The 19,205-nt window shown below is 42.4% G+C and overlaps 1 long non-coding RNA gene and 1 pseudogene across 2 annotated transcripts; one reads left to right on the top strand and one right to left on the bottom strand.

Annotated features, from left to right (window-relative positions):
* Positions 1,321 to 7,952, top strand: LOC109225611 (annotated as a pseudogene). The gene is made up of 7 exons (XR_002067948.1): positions 1,321 to 1,501; positions 4,195 to 5,716; positions 5,772 to 6,292; positions 6,427 to 6,726; positions 6,898 to 7,253; positions 7,368 to 7,439; positions 7,533 to 7,952. The product of XR_002067948.1 is annotated as a probable splicing factor 3A subunit 1 (transcript).
* On the bottom strand, positions 7,835 to 10,470 carry LOC109225612. The gene is made up of 4 exons (XR_002067949.1): positions 10,184 to 10,470; positions 9,493 to 9,619; positions 9,319 to 9,417; positions 7,835 to 8,792 (listed from the first exon to the last, which is right to left on the bottom strand). It is a non-coding gene; the product is annotated as an uncharacterized LOC109225612 (long non-coding RNA).

The following is a 19,205-nucleotide window of genomic DNA, read 5'->3' as shown; positions in this document are numbered from 1 at the left end:
TGATTCTTAGAATCTGATTATGTAATTTATGGTGCTCAGCAGCAGTCAATGTGATATTCAGTGAATTAGATCAAGTGGCAACTGATATTATTTCAGTTTAATAATTGAATTTAAAAAATAAAAAACAAAAAAAAAACAAAAGGTATATTGTACTAGTATATTAAAAAAAGGTGAACAAATATTTACTATATCAATTATTTTTTCTTATTGTATAAAAAAAGAATAATAAAAAATAGTGAAAACAGTAGATTATGAAGAGAAAAAGAATATATAAAAAAAGGAAGTTAAATGAAATTAGAAAAGGAAAAAAGAAAAAAATAAGAAGAAAACGAGAAAAAAGAAAAGGAGAAAAAAAAAAGAAAAAAAAGAAGAAAAGAAGCATAGAAATAAAAAAGAATTGGAGAATAAAGAAAAAATTCTCCACAAAAACTACTATGGGTAGAAAATATAATTAGTTTATGGGTAGAAAAATAAATAGGTAGACAAGGGTAAATAATTTTATTTTTGTGGGTAACTGTGTCATTCTCCCCAAAATATATAGTAAGCCCAACTGCCCAAGTTCCAAACCCAAGTCCAATCCTAAGCCAGTAAGCCCAACCCAACTACCCAAGTCTAACCCGACCCAAGTACGACTTCGGATGCCCTTTGGATTTAGGCTAGGTTTCTTTCCCTTGTTTCTAACGCTAGACTTATCTAAAAAAAAATCAAAATAGCCGTGGCTTGCTACAGTACACCGCTTAACTCCTCGGTGACTCGTAGGGATGATAATGGGGCGGTACGGGTTAGAGAGTCCGCGAATGCGGGGCGGGTTTAAATTTTTTAAAATAGAATTTTAGACGGGGCGGGGCGGGGCGGGTCGCAGTTCGAGTTTTTTTCTTAAAAATAAAAAAAAGATAAAACTTAAGTCTAAAGAGCTCAAACGCTGAAAGGTACCGACTGCTGGACTAAGAGCTCGTTTGGCTTAGCTTATTTAGAATAGCTGATAAGCATAGATGCTGAAAATCACTTTTAAGTGCTGAAGCTGATTTAAAAAATAAGCAATTACGTGTTTGGATAAAAGTGCTGAATTAATAATAAGTAGTTAAAAAATTGGGTATACAAAGAGTTTTGTTTTAAAAAAACGTATTTTAGGTATAGAATAGTAAATATTTTGGTCAAACCTAAAGTGCTTATAAGCTGAAATTTGATAAGTTGGGGGAGACCAACTTATGACTTTTGGCTTATTTTTGGTTTATAAGCACTTAACTTATAAGCACTTTTATTTTTGTCAAACGGGGAGATAAGCCAAAAAGTACTTATAAGCCGGTTTGACCAACTTATAACCTTAGCCAAACAACCTCTAAAACCTAATAACGTATCTCCCCTCTCAAATCTCCTCTCTCAAATCTCATCTCCGATCTCTCAATCTGTCCCTGACTGACGAGTGACAAGTTCAAGCGGCATAACAGGACCAAGCTTTCTCTTTTCTTGCGAGTTGCGACAATCTCTCTCCCCATCCCTGGTATACTCTTCATTTCCACAATTTCACTTAATTTTGAAGATTACGGACATGATTACGGACATCAGATAACTCTTTATTCCTCTGTTTTCTTTCTTTTTGGCTAAGATTCGAGCTTAATTTTGAAACTCACGCTGTATTTTTGCTGCTCTACTGTGGTTATGTTTTGGGTTAGGTAAAAAGATTGATTTTTGGGTTTTACTTTGAATCTGAAACTGGGTTTTATTAGGTTAGGTAATTGTTTCTTGGATTCTACTTGTTATGTTAAGTAGGGAGTTCAACTATAGCTAATTCAACAGGAATTTGATGAATTAAAAAGAAACAATCATTATATAATCTCTAATGCTCTTTTTGGTTTTTTTTGTTGCCAATTTAATGATTTACTGTTTAACAATCAGCCTACTTTTTTAATTATTTTGTGATTGTCATCCCTTTTCTTGCCTTGTAGAAAAGTATGGAGTCTCAGATGTAGGGAATTTTGGCAACACTGGTGTAATCTGATTCTATATGGCCATATGGCACTTTCTTAGATGCATTTAGTTCTTTTTTCCTTTGGAGATGTTTCACTTGGTCAAATGGAAATGAACAGCTCCCCTGGAAAAAAGTATTCTATCTTTTTTACAGTATGAAGACAAAATGTTGGGGTGGTGCTTTAAGAACTGGTATAATAATTCAATCATGAATTACTTGTCGGCAAAAATTAGTGCACATGTTTTAATTTCTTGTTTAAATGTATCAAGACGCAGAGGTATACTTTGTCAACAACCAGGGAACAAAGCAGGTCTTCGTTTGGCTTATCAAGAGTTCCTTTTCGACCAAAATATTGCAAGTTTAGATTTAAGGGCTAATGTGCTCCATTGTCAGCAAGAAAAGGGGGAAATCTGTACAGAAGCTCTGAATGTTAAGCTTGTCAATTTTAATCAGGAAATATTGCATAAAATTTCTCTAAAAAGAAGAATATAATGCATCGGAATGTGGTATCTTTTGATAATTATCCCAAAATAAAAATTTTAAAAAAAAAATTTATGCGGGGCGGGTTTGCGCGGTGCAGGGGCGGGGCAGTTAAAAACAGCAAATCTTGCTTTGCGGGGCGGGTTTAAGTCTTCGCGGGTTTGCGCCGCAACCGCCCCGCACCATTTGCCATCCCTATCGGCAAGTGACTCCTCTCCTCTTCAAGTCTTCAACAGGTTCGCCACTTCACGCTCAACCTTTTCATTCTTCAATCTTCATCATTTCTAAGGCAAACAGAGAATTATTTTTACTATACTCTATGTTATTGAATCCTCTGCATCTAATTATGGAAATGTAATGACTTGCTAGAGCTACTACTCAATAAGAAAGAGAAGAGAATAAGTAAGGTATTCCCACTGCCCAAAACATTTTTAAGATTTCAGGAAAAAGATACAATCTTTTGCAACATTTTCTTTGTGGTTTTTTTGGTTTTAGCCAGTTATAAAAGTTCTCGTGTCAAGTTCTAATTATCGAATTGAGAATTTTAATAAACTAGACGAAGAACAATTGTTTTGGGATGATTTTCTGTTTATATAAATGGAAAATTGACAACTGAATTACAAACTAATTCTACTAATAAAGGAAATAGAAACTAGTAACTCTCCATGGGACTGGATACCTGCAAAAAAGAGAGGGTTGGATCAGAATTTAGAAGAAGAAGAAGAGAAGGGAACACGAGGTTATCGAGAAGGAAGAAAGAGAAATTTACCTGAATTCTGTTATGCCCTTTCTCTCTATCCTAGCTGGCTTATATCTTCAATTGAACTGATCTGGGCCGTTTCTGCTCATTAAACTACTTCTAATCTGGACCCTTAATTTGGGTATTTGTAATTCCGGTATAACTAATTCTTTCATCTACACAATTGAGCTTGAAGGTTCATGACATCTCGTGATTAATTTTGAGTTTTTAGCGCTTGTTGTTTAGAGAGCCCACTTTTATGTGTGATTAATTAATTTTGGGTTTGGATAAATTTCTGATGCTTAATCAATGGGAATGTAGATTGTTCAGTTTGCCTTGTCTTGCTTCATATATTTTTTCTTCTCTGTTTGCATTACTCTTTCTGCATTTGGGTACTTTAGTTTCTGTGGATTGTTTACTATTTCTTGCTGGGATTGTATGTAGTTCTGTTTGCTCGACTTTATTTTCCGCATATGACTCTCAGAAAATTGCCTATAAACTTTACAACTAAGTCAATTCAGCATTAATCTTCTGTAGATTCTTGTAGAAACTGCAAATGCACTAATAATGCTTTCCGATGTTGTAGAATACTAGAATATGTATTGCTTTTGCTTACTTGAGTGAAATGATACTATGAGCACATTTTTGTTTTTTTCTCTTTTAAATGAAAGTTAAGGTGTAAGTTTGTATTTAGGTTTTGCTTGCTTGAATGAAGTTTGAGTCATTGAGCTTACTTTTGGTTTTTTTGTTGTTGCTCGAATGAATGAAGCTATCAGCATATTCTTGGGGTTTCTTTCTTGAATAAGTTGAGGTATAGGTTTTATTCTAGGTTTCGTTTGCTTGAATGACAACTGAAATGATGAGCATGTTCATGGGGTTTGCCTGAGGAAAGCAAAAAGGAAGATAGAAGCATATTTTTGGGGGTTTTTATACTATTATTGGTGCTTATGCTACGCCATAACTGCTTGATCGTTTTAAAAAAAATAGAATTTGCTGCAACTTGCAGGAATATAAATGTTGAGCACCACGCCAATATTACCCCTTCCAGCGCCCCCGTTGGATGGGAATCTGGGACCAACACCTCCAGCGCAGGTGGTAGAGGAACCAAAGGATGATAACATGGAGGAAAATGAAGAGGACAACAATAAAGCTAATAATGTTCCAACGTCTGTTGCAACACATACGAGAACCATTGGTATCATTTATCCGCCTCCAGATATTAGGAGTATTGTCGACAAGACTGCACAGTTTGTGGCGAAGAATGGTCCAGAATTTGAGAAGAGGATTGTTCTAAATAACGCTGGCAATGCAAAATTTAACTTCCTGAATGCTTCTGATCCTTACCATGCCTATTATCAGCACCGTTTGGCTGAAGCTCGTGCACAGAATCAGGCTTCTGGAGAGCAGCCTACTCAACCAGCAGACCAAGAAGCAGCCCCTGCTCCTCCTACCGCTGATGGTGCTGAGGCAACTGCTAGGCCTGATCCGTCAGCTCAGTTTAGACCTGTCAGAAGGGTTCTTGAGCCACCTGAGGCAGAGCAATATACTGTTAGACTCCCTGAAGGGATCACAGGTGAAGAATTGGATATCATTAAGATTACAGCACAATTTGTGGCCAGAAATGGGAAGTCTTTCTTAACAGGGTTAACGAGCAGGGAGATTAATAATCTGCAGTTTCATTTTCTAAAGCCTACTCACAGCATGTTCATGTTTTTCACTTCACTTGCGGATGCGTATTCGAAAGTTCTGATGCCTCCTAAAGGCTTGACGGATAAGCTGCGGAAGAGTGCTGCTGACATGACAACAGTCCTGGAGCGATGTCTGCATCGATTGGAGTGGGAAAAGTCACAGGAGCAGGCTAGGCAGAAAGCTGAAGATGAGATAGAACAGGAGAGGTTGCAGATGGCTATGATTGATTGGCATGATTTTGTTGTCGTTGAGACTATAGATTTTGCTGATGATGAGGATCAGGATTTACCTCCACCTATGACCCTTGAGGAGGTTATAAGGAGGAGCAAGATGCCTACATTGGAGGAAGAAGAGTATGTTGAGCCCGGAAAAGAGGTGGAAATGGAGATGGATGAAGAAGAGGTGCAGCTAGTCGAAGAAGGTATGAGAGCTGCGACTCTTCAAGAGAATGGTGATGTCAAGAGTGCTGAAACCATGGCAATTGCAGAGGAACAGGACCCACCTATGCGGATTGTGAAGAACTGGAAGAGGCCTGAAGAGAGGATCCCCGCAGAAAGGGACCCGACTAAGTATGTTGTCTCTCCTATAACTGGTGAGCTAATACCTATTAATGAAATGTCTGAACATATGAGGATCTCTCTCATTGATCCAAAGTACAAGGAACAGAAAGACAGGATGTTTTCGAAGATTAANGGAATAGGAAGAGCCGAAGCAGGTCATATGGGATGGTCACACAGGTAGCATTGGTCGCACTGCAAGCCAGGCAATGTCTCAGAACACTAATGCAGATGACCAGAATGATGCTGCAAATGATGAAAGAAACNGAACACTAACTGCAGATGACCACGAATGACTGCTGCAAATCGATCGAAAGAAACCCTTCCTGGTCCACACGGCTCCCTCCACCTCCCAGACCTGGTTTTCCATCTGTTAGGCCACTACCTCCACCTCCTGGGCTTGCGCTGAATATTCCTAGGCCTCCTAATACCGTCCAGTATTCCACCTCCACCGGTGCTGGGGTTGCTGCTCCGCCTCCACCTCGACCTCCTATGGTTAACATGATTCCTCAGGTTCGGCCCCCACCTCCTCCCATGCCACAGATGCTAGGTCAGCAAAATCTCATGGTAAACCGTCCACCAATGCCTCCATCAATGGCCATGAATTCGCATGGCCATCCTATTCCACCACCTCCTGGATCACAGTTTACACCTTTGGGAGCACCTCGACCCTTTGTTCCCCTCCCGATGTCCCAACCCGGAATGTCTATGGTTCCGCCTCCTCCTATTCCCCAAGGAATGCCGCCTCCTCCTCCACTGGAAGAAGCCCCTCCTCTACCTGAAGAGCCAGAGCCGAAGAGGCAAAAGCTTGATGAGTCTGTTCTCATTCCTGAAGAGCAGTTTTTGGCTCAGCACTCGGTAGGGATAGCTTTCTTTCTTATTTTTCCCCCAATCTTTTACATAATTGTCTGGGTCTCTTTTAGAACTTTGTTTAATGCCTCATGTTTACTTACATCCTTGCAAATGTTGTTTCCTGCTGGGTCGTATTGCAGGGTCCTGCAAGGATCAATGTATCTGTGCCGAATACTGACGAAGGGAATCTCAAAGGACAAATTCTGGAAATCACAGTGCAATCTCTGTCTGAAAGCATTGCCAGTCTAAAAGAGAAGATTTCCGGGGAGGTCCAGCTTCCTGCAAACAAACAAAAGCTGAGTGGAAAGGCTGGTTTTCTCAAGGACAACTTGTCTCTTGCATACTATAATGTTGCATCTGGAGAAACTCTCAGTCTCTCTCTGAGAGAACGTGGTGGCAGAAAGAGATGAATGGGGAGTTATTTTGCATGGCCTTCAAAGGTTTATTTTGGAACTGTTCGGCATATCTAATCCTTGTTATGAATTCAAAGATTTCTCCATACTTCTTTCATGTTATTTTGGAGATTATATTGGTCTTGTACTTCTAGTTTTTCTTTCTGCAATTTAATCAACTTTATCCTTCAAGCTGATGGTTGTGGGTATCTACTGCAGATTTTGGCATGTTGGCGATCATCCATGAGGACAACAGGAAGTTTATTAGTTCTATGTTTACAAGTGCAATGACTGTGCGTTGTGTTTATGTTACTAATTTGTGTTTATCTTAATATGTGCAGTTGCTTCACCCTAACTGGAGCTCAGTTGTTATTTTGTTGTATCTTCTATGTCCAAGGCCATTCTGGATTAGAATTTTCTAATGTATTCTTGGCAGATATTCCTTATAATTTTAGAGGCTTCGCATAGCAATTTAATATCTCTGATTCTTATCTGGATTTTAGGACTTATTTCTGTAGAAGATGTGCTTGTCGTGGTGGGGGATACTTGTCGCAAGCACAGCTGCCTCTTTTGTGGTGCGTTTTTTGGGGCACTTGAGCCCCCTTCATTGTTTTGGTTTGTTTTGATGGAGTCTGCTATATGGAGAAAGTGACTATGATTTGTCTGATGCGTTTATTTTATCAACACAGCTTTAACCCTGTTAAGGGCTGTGATATATGCTGTATTCGTCGGTTGTTTTATGAGCTCAATAGCAAAAGCAGGTAGACTTATTGCCCTTTTCATTGGCGTATTCATTTATTGTTTGGTGAGAACCTGTTGGCAGAAATCAAGATTCAACATTTTTCTTTTTGCAGTTTGCCCTGCCTTTCAGAGGATGTCGCAGGTTGACAACATGCTTTTGTAATCTTTGGAAGTTCCTTATTTTCTGGCGGATAATGTGCCATCTTAGGTTCATTAGCTATAATTTTTAACGGAATTGGTTGATCGGGTTATATGTCTATACTTTTGTGCAGTTTGTGGCTTGCGCCACGCATTTGTGGGGTCTATTGATCATAATTTCACTTCCAATTGATGATATTAGTACTAGTGATTGGCAGCTGGGAATGTGATGGACATATTAAGAATCTGAAATCATGCTCTCTATACATGTGTTTTCTTTTAACTGCCCAGATTTCCCTGGCAAGCAGAAGTTATGAACAGAAACCATTGGATGCGACTTCTAGATGAGGTGGCTTTTTTGGTGAGGCAATGAAGTATCAAGGAGTTTGCTTGGATTTTACCTGAATTAGATAATCGCCGAGTGCTGCATTGTTGACTCGTTTAATTTTCAGTTTTAAGACTACATCACTTAGTTCGCCACATGGCCATTTCTTAGTTTATTTCCTATGTAGGTTTCACCATCCTTAGAAAATTCAAGTCTTCATGCGTTATGGAGGGGTATATGTTGCTTATTCTCCTAATGAAGTGCTTCCTGCTAACAACTTTGTGATTGTATGATCGAGTGAAAAGGGATTAGAGGGGTCAGAGTTAAAGTAGAAGAGGAAGCATGTAGTAGGGGAATGACCAAGTTTAGGCATTTAATAAAAACAAAGCTTAGTTTAAGTGCCTAAATGGAAAACCAGGAAAGTTTAAGGGACCACATATGTATTCAACCATTATTAAATGGTATTACCAATTACTACGTACAAGATATAAATAGTACTAGACAACGTAAAAAATCATGTGTTCCTTTTTTCAAGGATATGTTGTTCTATGTATTCTTTAGCACAGATGAATCCTCCATTTACATGGCAGAACTCTATATACATAAAGGGAAATCAAAAGGGAAATAACGTTATCCAAAAAGGGAAACCAATTTATGGACTCAACAATTGGCAAAGGAGCATTAGAAATCTCATTGTAGTTTTCTACAAATCTGACTCTTTGTGCTCCTGCCTGCTTCTTCATGATCCATAATGTGAAAAAGGGTCCCAAGAGGAACTGAAAATCATACGTTTTCAACGGTTGGCTATATAGGATAGAAAATATAAGGACCCGTCCAACTCCAACCTTTGATGAGTGCCTTTTTGTACAATTTAGGAACAAGGTAAAAGAGCATAAGTCCATCCTTTTCTCTGTAAATGATGGACAGGATTACATATGGAAGAAACAAGCTTGTTATGAAGCTTCATAATTTCAAGAAATGGAACTTTTAAGGAAAGTAGGACATTATACATTTCACTGCGATCTTGAAAGTTGAACAATTAATATTTGCGAATAGCAAGCCAGTTAGGTTGGAAAAAAAATTAAGTTGTCTAATGTTCAAGAGGGACTAGCAACTCAATAAGCCGATTATCTTCTAAAATTCCCTATGCCACTAGTAAATCATTGCTAGTACAACTCAAATAGAAAGATTAAGCGTATTTCAATAAGCAATATTCTGATGAGACAGGGTAAGAACATACATGTCAGGTATGTTGCTCGGATACGAGCAATTGAACATTAAATTCGGACAAACCCACTTTAGTTTACCAGAGATTAAAAACAAGTAAAACAGCTAAATTGTGGTATATATGTTCACATCCAGCAAATCTCTATTTCCAAAGTGAAATAATACGCCATTCTACATATAACAAAGAACAAGAAGCAACACTTTCTTACCTTAAATCCAGCACATATGGCTTTCAAAACAGCAGCCCTCGAAACAGTACAAAAGAATTTGAGTACTCAAAGAGGGAGATAACTGAGAATATTATATCCCTGGAAAGAATTATCATAAAATTGCTAACAATTAGTTTAGATTGGGCCTTATTTTTGCTAAATATACACACATACCTCGATATTGTTCACGTGCCCCACTATATCCCTCATAAATTCGGCCCCGAGCGAAACGCCATAAAATGAACCCGATATTCATGGCGAAACAATGATTATTGGTTACTAGGCCAATCGTCAAAAAAATCTACAAAATCAGCATGTATTAATACACATATAAAAGTGAATTAAATCACAAATTCGTATTGCATGACTTCAAAATGCCATAAAATGAACCCAAAAATTATGGGGAAGGTCGTTTCAGATAGGCCCAAAATTTTTTAGGCGATTTTCGGTGCCAGTCGCCCGAATTCATGAAGGTGACGTGGACATTAACACAGAAAATTATGCTGAATTCCTATTTATGGCCCTAAAACGCTAAAAAAAATGAGGAACAAGCATGGAAAAGCAATGTCTATCGTTCATTAGGTTGTTTCTAATGGGGGCAAAATTTTAGGCGATTTGATGCTGGTCGCCCGAATTAATGAAGATACCGTGGACATTAGAACACCAAAAATCAAAAATCAAGAATTCCTGTTTTGTAGCCCTAAAACGCCAGAAACAAAGAACAATCATAGAAAAACAATGACTATGGTTTATTAGGTTGTATTGGATAGGCCCACAAAATTTTAGGCGATTCGGGACGTTCGTTCAAACCTTAATGAGAAGGTAGAAGTAAATGTTAGAAGATTTAAAGGCTAATAAGCAAAACCTTATTAAGAACGTAGAAGATAATTCTTGAGTTTTTCTTTTGCCATTTTCTCTTCCATTCAGGTTTATATAAAGGTTAATACGGCTTCGTGACTAAGTTGGCAGATTGATTATTTGGAATAGTGTCAGAAAGTTTTTGTAAGGGATCTTTGTGCACTGTCATCAGTACCAAGGATTATATAGATTTTGCATTTTCGACAATGTGTACAGTAAATTATATATAATTATCTAACAATACAAAAATACGATACACAATTAGAGGTCAAAATGAGTTGAAGTATCATAATATTTTTTATATTATTGATGTTTGTGGAAATTGATTTAGTAACACCGCGTTGCCATATATGTAGCAGGCGTTTTTATACTAAAATAGAGCACAAGCGCAGAAAACTAGTTGTGAATAGTTAAAACTTTAAACGGCCATAACTTTGCGCTCGGTTGTCGGATTGACGCAATTTGTTTTTGAATTTCGACTATTTTTTTGAGATCTAGCCGGACAAACTGCCGCAAGGCGGTTTACCCGAGCCAATTTTGAGAAAAACAACCTTTTACCCATTCAATTTGCATTTCCCGCAAAATTGTGCAACATTTAAGTTCATTCTTACAGAAAAATAAGATGGAAAAAATGAGTTCCAGGTAGAAAAATTTGCGATATTGCGGATGTGTATATCAATTTCAATGTATGAGTTTCAATTTCAAAAAACGAGAAAAATCTCATTCGTGATTAATATCTATATTAAAAAGTGCATAAATTATATTAAGTTGTAATTTGGCTCATCGGTTAAGCTCTAAAATTGGTCTGGGCTCATGGCAGAAGGCGTGGGCTATAACACACGAAAATATAAGAAATTGGCGAAAATCCACTTTTATGGCCATAAAACGCAAAAAAATGGGAGACGGTCATGGCGGGGCGATGAGTGTGGTTCCTCAGATCCTATTGGATGTCCCAGAAATTTATTAGGCGATCCGGGTTCGGGGGGCCAGGCCCACGGAGGAAGGCGTGGGCTATAGCACACGAAAATATGGGAATCGGGCAAAATTTCAGTTTTATGGTCGTAAAACGCCAAAAAATGATGGACGGTCATGACGCAGCGGTGGCTGTGGTTCCTTAGGTCGTATTGGATATCCCAAAAATTTTTTAGGCGATCCGGGTCCGGGGGACCGAGCTCACGCGGAAGGCGTGGGCTATAGCACACGAAAATATGGGAATCACGCAAAATTCCACTTTTATGGCCGTAAAACGCCAAAAAATTGGGGGACAGTGACTATGGTTCCTTAGGTTTTCCCGAAAAATTTTTAGGTGATCCGGGTCCGGGGGCCTGGGCCCAGGCGGAAGGCGCGAGCTATAGCACAAGAGAATTTGCGATTCGTGCGAAATTCCAGTTTTACTACCGTAAAACGCCAAAAAAGAGGAACGGTCATGGCGGTGCGGTGACTATGGTTCCTTAGGTCGTATCAGATTTTCCGGACAAATTTTAGGCGATCCGAGTTCGGGGGCCCCGGCCCATGGCTGAAGGCGTGGGCTATAGCACACGAAAATATGAGAATCGGGCAAAATTCAAGTTTTATAGCCGTAAAACGAGGAACGGTCATGGAGGGTCGGTGACTGTGGTTCCTTAGGTCGTATTGGATGTCCCGAAAAAATTTTGGCGATCAGGGCCCGGGTGCCACGGTGGAGGATGCCGGCTATTGCACCCAAAAATATGGGAATCGGGCAAAACTTCAATTTTATGATCGTAAAATGGCAAAAAAATAGAAGGTCATGGTGGGGCGGTGATTGTGGTTCCTTAGGTCGTACTGGATGTCCTGAAAAATTTTTAGGCGATCCGGGTTCGGGTGACCGAGCCCACGACAGAAGTAGTAGGCTATAGCACACGAAAATATGGGAATGAGGAAAATTTTCACTTTTAGGGCCGTAAAACACCAAAAAATAGGTGACGATCATGGCGAGGAGGTGACATAGCACACGAAATATAGGATTCGTGCGGAATTATAGTTTAATGGCCGTAAAACGAGGAACGGTCATAGCGGTGCGGTGAATATGGTTCCTTAGGTCGTATTTGATGTCCCGCATGAATTTTAGGCGAATCGGGTCTGGGGGCCGAGCCCACGGCGGAAGGCATGGGCTATAGCACACGAAAATCTGGGATTGGTGCGGAATCCCAATTTTATGGCCGTAAAATGCCAAAAATGAGGAAAGATCATGGCGGGCCAGTGACTGTGGTTTCTTAGGTTGTATTTGATATCTAGGAAAAATATTAGGCGATTCGGGTCTGGGGTCCGGGCCCACAGCGCAAGGCTTGGGCTATAGCACACGAAATTCTAGGATTCGATCGGAATTCTAGTTTTATGGCTGTAAAACGCCTAAAGATGAGGAACGGTCATGGCAGGGCAGTAACTGTGGTTCCTTAGGTCGTATTTGATGTCTCAAAATTTTTTTAGGCGATTCGTTTCGGGGACCAAGGCCCACGGCGGAAGGCGTGCGCTATAGCACACAAAAATGTGAGAATCGTGCGAAATTCAAGTTTTATAGCCATAAACGCCATAAAACGAGGAACAGTCATGGCAGGGCGGTGATTGTGGTTCCTTAGTTCGTATTGAATGTCCCAAAATATATTTAGGTGCTCCTAGTCCGGGGGCCCGGGCCTTCGGCGTAAGGCGTTGGCTATAGCGCACGAAAATATGAGAATCAGGAATAATTCTAGTTTTATGGCCGTAAAATGCTAAAAAATGGTGGACAGTCATGGCAGGACAGTGACTGTGGTTCCCTAGGTCGTATAGAATGTCCCAAATTTTTTTTAGGCGATATGGGCCTGGGGGACCGAGCCCACAGCGGAAGGCGAAAGCTATAACACACGAAAATATGAGAATTAGGCAAAATTCCACTTTTATGGCCGTAAAATGCTAAAAAATGGGAGACGGTCATGGCGGGACGGTGACTATGGTTCCTTAGGTCGTATTGGATGTCCCGAAAATTTTTTAGGCGATCCGGCTTCAGGGGCTCGGCCCACGGCGGAAGGCGTGGGCTATAGCACACGAAAATATGAGGATTTGTCGGAATTCCAATTTTATGGCCGCAAAATGCCATAAAATCAGGAACGGTCATGGCCGGGTGGTGACTGTGGTTCCATAGGTCGTAGTGGATGACCTGGAAAATTTTTAGGCGATTCGAGGTCCGGGGGCTGGGCCCACGGCGGAAGGCGTGGGCTATAGCACACAAAAATATGGGAATAGGGCGGAATTCCAGTTTTATGGCCGTAAAATGCCAAAAATGAGGAACATTCATGGCAGTGCGGTGACTATGGCTCCTTAGGTCATATTTGATGTTCCGGATAAATTTTAGGCGATTCAGGTCGAGGGCCCAAGCCCACGGCGGAAGGCGTGGGCTATGGCACACGAAAATCTGGTATTCGTGCGGAATTATTATTTTATGGTCGTAAAACGCGGAACAGTCATGGTGGTGCGATGACTATGGTTCCTCAGATTGCATTTGATGTCCGAATGAATTTAGGCAATTCGGGTCTGGGGGTCCGAGCCCACGGCAGAAGGCGTGGGCTATAGCACACGAAAATATGGAATTCGTGCGGAATCCCAATTTTATGGCCATAAAACGCCAAAAAATGAGGAAAGATCATGCCGGGGCGATGACTGTGGTTCCTTAGGTCGTATTTGATATCTCGAAAAAATATTAGGCGATCCGGGTCTGGGGGCCCGGGCCCACATCGGAAGGCTTGGGCTATAGCACACGAAAATCTGGGATTCGTGCGGAATTCCAGTTTTATGGCTGTAAAACGCCTAAAAATGAGGAACGGTCATGGCGGGGCTGTAACTGTGGTTCCCTAGGTCGTATTTGATGTCTCAATTTTTATTAGGTGATCCGGGGTCTGGGGACACTGGCCCACGGCGGAAGGCGTGTGCTATAGCACACAAAAATATGAGAATCGTGCGAAATTCTAGTTTTATAGCCGTAAAACGCCATAAAATGAGGAACGGTCATGGCGGGGCGATGAATGTAGTTCCTTAGGTCATATTGGATGTCCTAAAAATTTTTAGGCGATCCGAGTCCGAGGGCCCGGCCCATGGAGGAAGGCATGGGCTATATCACACGAAACTCCGCGATTCGTGCAAAATTCCCATTTTATTATCGTAAAGTGCCAAAATCCGAGGAACGGTGATGGCAATGCGGCAATATGGTTCCTCAGGTCGTATTTGATATCCCAAACAAATTTTAGGCGATTCCGGTCCGAGGGCCGGGCCTACGGCGGAAGGCGTGAGCTATAGCACACAAAAATATGGGAATATGGCGGAATTCCAGTTTTATGACCGTAAAACGCTAAGAAACGAGGAATGGTCATGGAGATGCGGTGACTATGGTTCCTTAGGTTGTATTTGACTTCTCGGATAAATTTTAGGAGATTCGGGTCCGGGGGTCCAAGCCCACGACGGAAGGCGTGGGCTATAGCACACGAAAATCTGAGATTCGTGCGGAATTCCAGTTTATGGCCGTAAAATTCCAAAAAACGAGGAACAATCATGGTGGTGCGGTGACTATGGTTACTTAGGTCGTATTTGATATCCCGGACAAATTTTAAGCGATTCAGGTCCGGGGGTCCGAGCCCACGGCGGAAGGCGTGGTTAAAGCACAAGAAAATTTGGGATTCGTGAAGAATTCTAGTTTTAGGGCCGTAAAATGCCAAAAAATAAGGAACGGTCATGGCGGGGCGGTGACTGTTGTTACTTAGGTCGTAAGAAAATTTTTAGGCAATCCGGGTCCGGGGGCATGGGCCCACGACGGAAGGCGTGTGCAATAGCTTACGAAAATCTAGGATTCGTGCGGAATTCCTATTTTATGGCCGTAAAACGCCAAAAAATGATGAACAGTTAGGGAGGGGCCGTGACTGTGGTTCAGGTCGTATTTGATGTCTCAGAAAATTTTTAGGCGATCCGGGTCCGGGGGCCCGTGCCCACAGCGGAAGGCGTGGGCTATGCACACGAAATCTATGATTCGTGTGAAATTCCCGTTTTATTGCCGTAAAACGCCAAAAAATGAGGAACGGTCATGACGGTGCGGTGACTATGGTTCCTTAGGTCTTATTTGATGTCCGGAACAAATTTTAGGCGATCCGAGTCCGGGGGCCTAGGCTCACGGCGGAAGGCGTGGGCTATAGCACACAAAAATATGAGAATCGCACGAAATCCATTTTTATAGCCGTGAAACGCCATAAAACGAGGATCGGTCATGGTGGGGCAGTGACTGTGGTTCCGTAGGTCGTATTGGATATCCCGAAGAATATTTAGGCGATCCGGGTCCGGGGGCCGGGCACACGGCGGAAGGCGTGGGCAATAGCGCACGACACTCTACGATTCGTGCAAAATTCCTGTTTATTACTGTAAAACGCCAGAAAACGAGGAACGGTGATGGCCGTGCATTGATATGGTTCGTTAGGTCGTATTTGATGTCCTGGACAAATTTTAGGCGATCCGGGTATGGGGGACCAAGCCACGGCGAAAGGAGTGGGCTATAGCATACGAAATACGGGAATCAGGCGAAATTCCACTTTTATGGTCGTAAAATGCCAAAACACGGGGGACGATCATGGTGGGGCGGTGACTGTTGTCCCTTGGGTCGTATTTGGTATCACGAACAAATTGTATGCGGTCAGGGATTGGGGGCCCTGGCACACGGCGGAAGGCGTGGGCTATAGCACACGAAAATCTTGGATTTGTGCGGAATTACAGTTTTATGGCCGTAAAACGCCAATAAATGAAGAACGGTTATGGCGGGGTGGTGACTGTGGTTCCTTAGGTCCTATTTGACGTCCCGGTCAAATAATAGGCGATCCAGGTCCAGGGGCCCGGGCCCATGGCGGAAGGCGTGGGCTAAAGCAAAGGAAAATCTAGGATTTGTACGGAATTCCAGTTCTATAGCCGTAAAGCGCCAAAAATGAGGAACAGTCTTGGCGGGGCTGTAACTGTGGTTTCTTAGATCGTATTTGATGTCTGGTAAAAGTTTTTAGGCGATCTGGGCCCTGGGGCCTAGGCCCATGGCGGAAGGCGTGGGCTATAGCACACGAAAATCTGCGATTCGTGCGAAATTCAAGTTTTATTGCCGTAAAATATCAAAAAATGAGGAATGGTCATGGCAGTGCGGTGACTATAGTTCCTTAGTTCGTATTTGATGTTGCGCACAAACTTTAGGCGATCCCGGTCCGGGGGCCTGGGCCCACGGCGGAAGGCGTGGGCTATAGCACAATAAAATATGGGAATCGGGCAAAATTCTATTTTATTACCGTAAAATGCCAGAAAATGATGGATGTTCATGGCGGGACGGTGACTGTGGTTCCTTAGGTCGTATTTGATGTCTCGGAAAAATTTTATGTGATCCGGGTCCGGGGAACCGATCCCCCGGCGGAAAGCGTGGTCTATAGCACACGAAAATATGAGAATGAGGCAAAATTCTACTTTTATGGCCGTAAAACGCCAAAAACCAATAATGGTCTTGGCAGGGCGGTGACTGTGGTTCCTTAGGTTGTATTGGCTGTCCCAAAAAAATTTTAGGCGATCCGGGTCCGGGGGACCGAGCCCACGGTGGAAGGCGTGGGTTATAGCACACGAAAATATGGGAATCGAGCAAAATTCCACTTTTATGGTCGTAATACGCCAAAAAACAAGGGACGGTTATGGCGGGGTGGTGACTGTGGTTTCATAGGTCGTATTTCATGTCCCGAAATTTTTTTAGGTGATCCGGCTCTTGGGAACCCCGCCCACGGCAGAAGGCATAGGCTATAGCATACGAAATGATGGGAATCAGGCGAAACTGCACTTTTATGATCGTAAAATGCCAAAAAATGGGGGACGATCATGGCGGGGCGGTGACTCTGATTCCTTAGGTCGTATTGGATGTCTTAATTTTTTTTGGGCGATCTGGGTCCGGAGGCCCGGCCCACGATAGAAGGCGTGGGATATAGCACACAAAAATATGAGAATCAGGCCGAATTCAAGTTTTATGGCCGTAAAATGCCATAAAATGAGAAAAGATCATGGTGGGGCGGAGACTGTGATTCCATAGGTCGTATTGGATGCTCCAAAATTTTTTTAGGCGATTCGGGTCCGGGGCTGGGCCCACAAAATATGGAAATAGGGCGAAATTCCAGTTTTATGGCCGTAAAACGCCAAAAAACGAGGAACGGTCATGGAGGTGTGATGACTATGGTTCCTTAGGTCGTATTTGATGTCCCGGATAAATTTTAGGCGATTCGGGTCGAGGGACCAAGCCCACGGCGGAAGGCGTGGGCTATAGAACACGAAAATCTGGGATTCGTGCGGAATTGTAGTTTTATGGCCGTAAAATGAGGATTTGTCATGGCGGTGCGGTTACTGTGGTTCCTTAGGTTATATTTGATGTCCCGGACAAATTTTAGGCGATCTGGGTCGAGGGGCCCGGGCCCACAGCGAAAAGCGCGGCTATAGCACATGAAAATCTGAGATTCATGCGGAATTCCAGTTTTATGGACGTAAAATGCCGAAAAATGAGGAAAGCTCATGGCAGGGCGCTGACTTTGGTTCCTTAGGTTGTATGTGATATCTCGGAAAAATTAGGCGATGCGGGTATAGGGGCCCGGGCCCACGACATAAGGCTTGGACTATTGCACATGAAAATCTGGGATTCGATTGGAATTCTAGTTTTATGGCTGTAAAACGCCTAAAGATGAGGAACGGGCATTGCGGCACAGTAACTATGGTTCCTTTGGTCGTATTTGATATATCAAATTTTTTTTAGGCGATCCGGTTCTTGGGACCTGGGCCCACGACGGAAGGCGTGCGCTATATGACAAAAAAATATGAGAATTTTGTCGGAATTCCAGTTTTATGGCCGTAAAACGCCATAAAATGAGGAGCGGTCATGGCGGGGTGGTGACTGTGGTTCCATAGGTCGCATTGGATGTTCCAAATTTTTTTTAGGCGATCCGGGTTTGGGGGCCAAGCCCACGGCAAAAGGCGTTGGCTATAGCACACAAAAATATGGGAATAGGACGAAATTCTAGGTTTATGGCCGTAAAACACAAAAAAATGAGGAACGGTCATGGCGGGGTGGTGACTGTGGTTCCTTAGGTCGTAATTGATGTCCCGAAAAATATTTAGGCAATCCGAGTCCGGTGACCCGGGCCTTCGGCGGAAGGCGTTGGCTATAGCGCACGAAAATATGGGAATCAGGCATAATTCTAGTTTTATGGCCGTATGCCAAAAAATGGTGGACGGTCATGGCGGGTGGTGACTGTGGTTCCTTAGGTCGTATTGGATGTCCCAAATTTCTTTTAATGCGAAATGGGTCTGGGGGACCGAGCCCACAGCGGAAGGCGTGGGCTATAGCACACGAAAATATGGGAATCAGGCAAAATTCCACTTTTATGGCCGTAAAATGCAAGAAAATGGGGGACGGTTATGGCGGGATGGTTACTGTGGTTCCTTAGGTCGAATTGGATGTCTCGGAAAATTTTTAGGCGATCCCGGTCCGGGGGCCCGGCCCACGTCAGAAGGTGTGGGCTATAGCACACGAAAATATGAGAATTTGTTGGAATTCCAGTTTTATGACCGTAAAATGCCATAAAACGAGGAACGGTCATGGCGGGGTGGTGAATATGGTTTCTTAGGTCGTATTGGAAATTCCGAAAATAAATTAGGCGATCCGGGTTTGGGGGCCCGGGCCCACGGCGGAAGCCATGGGCTATAACGCACAAAAATATAGGAATAGGGCAGAATTCCAGTTTTATGGCAGTAAAGCACCAAAAAACGAGGAATGGTCATGGCGGTGCGGTGACTATGGTTCCTCAGGTCGTATTTGATGTCCCGGATAAATTTTAGGTGATCCGGGTTCGGGGGCCCAACACAAAAATATGGGAATCAGGATAAATTCCACTTTTATGGCCGTAAAACACCACAAAATAGGGGACATTCATGGCGGGTGATGAATGTGGTTCCTTTGGTCGTATTGGATGTCCCGAAAAATGTTTAGGTGATCCGAG

This window comes from Nicotiana attenuata, chromosome 5, assembly GCF_001879085.1.
Source record: "Nicotiana attenuata strain UT chromosome 5, NIATTr2, whole genome shotgun sequence".
In the NCBI taxonomy this organism is placed as follows: Eukaryota; Viridiplantae; Streptophyta; class Magnoliopsida; order Solanales; family Solanaceae; genus Nicotiana; species Nicotiana attenuata.
This window is presented reverse-complemented; position numbering and strand designations above follow the sequence as displayed.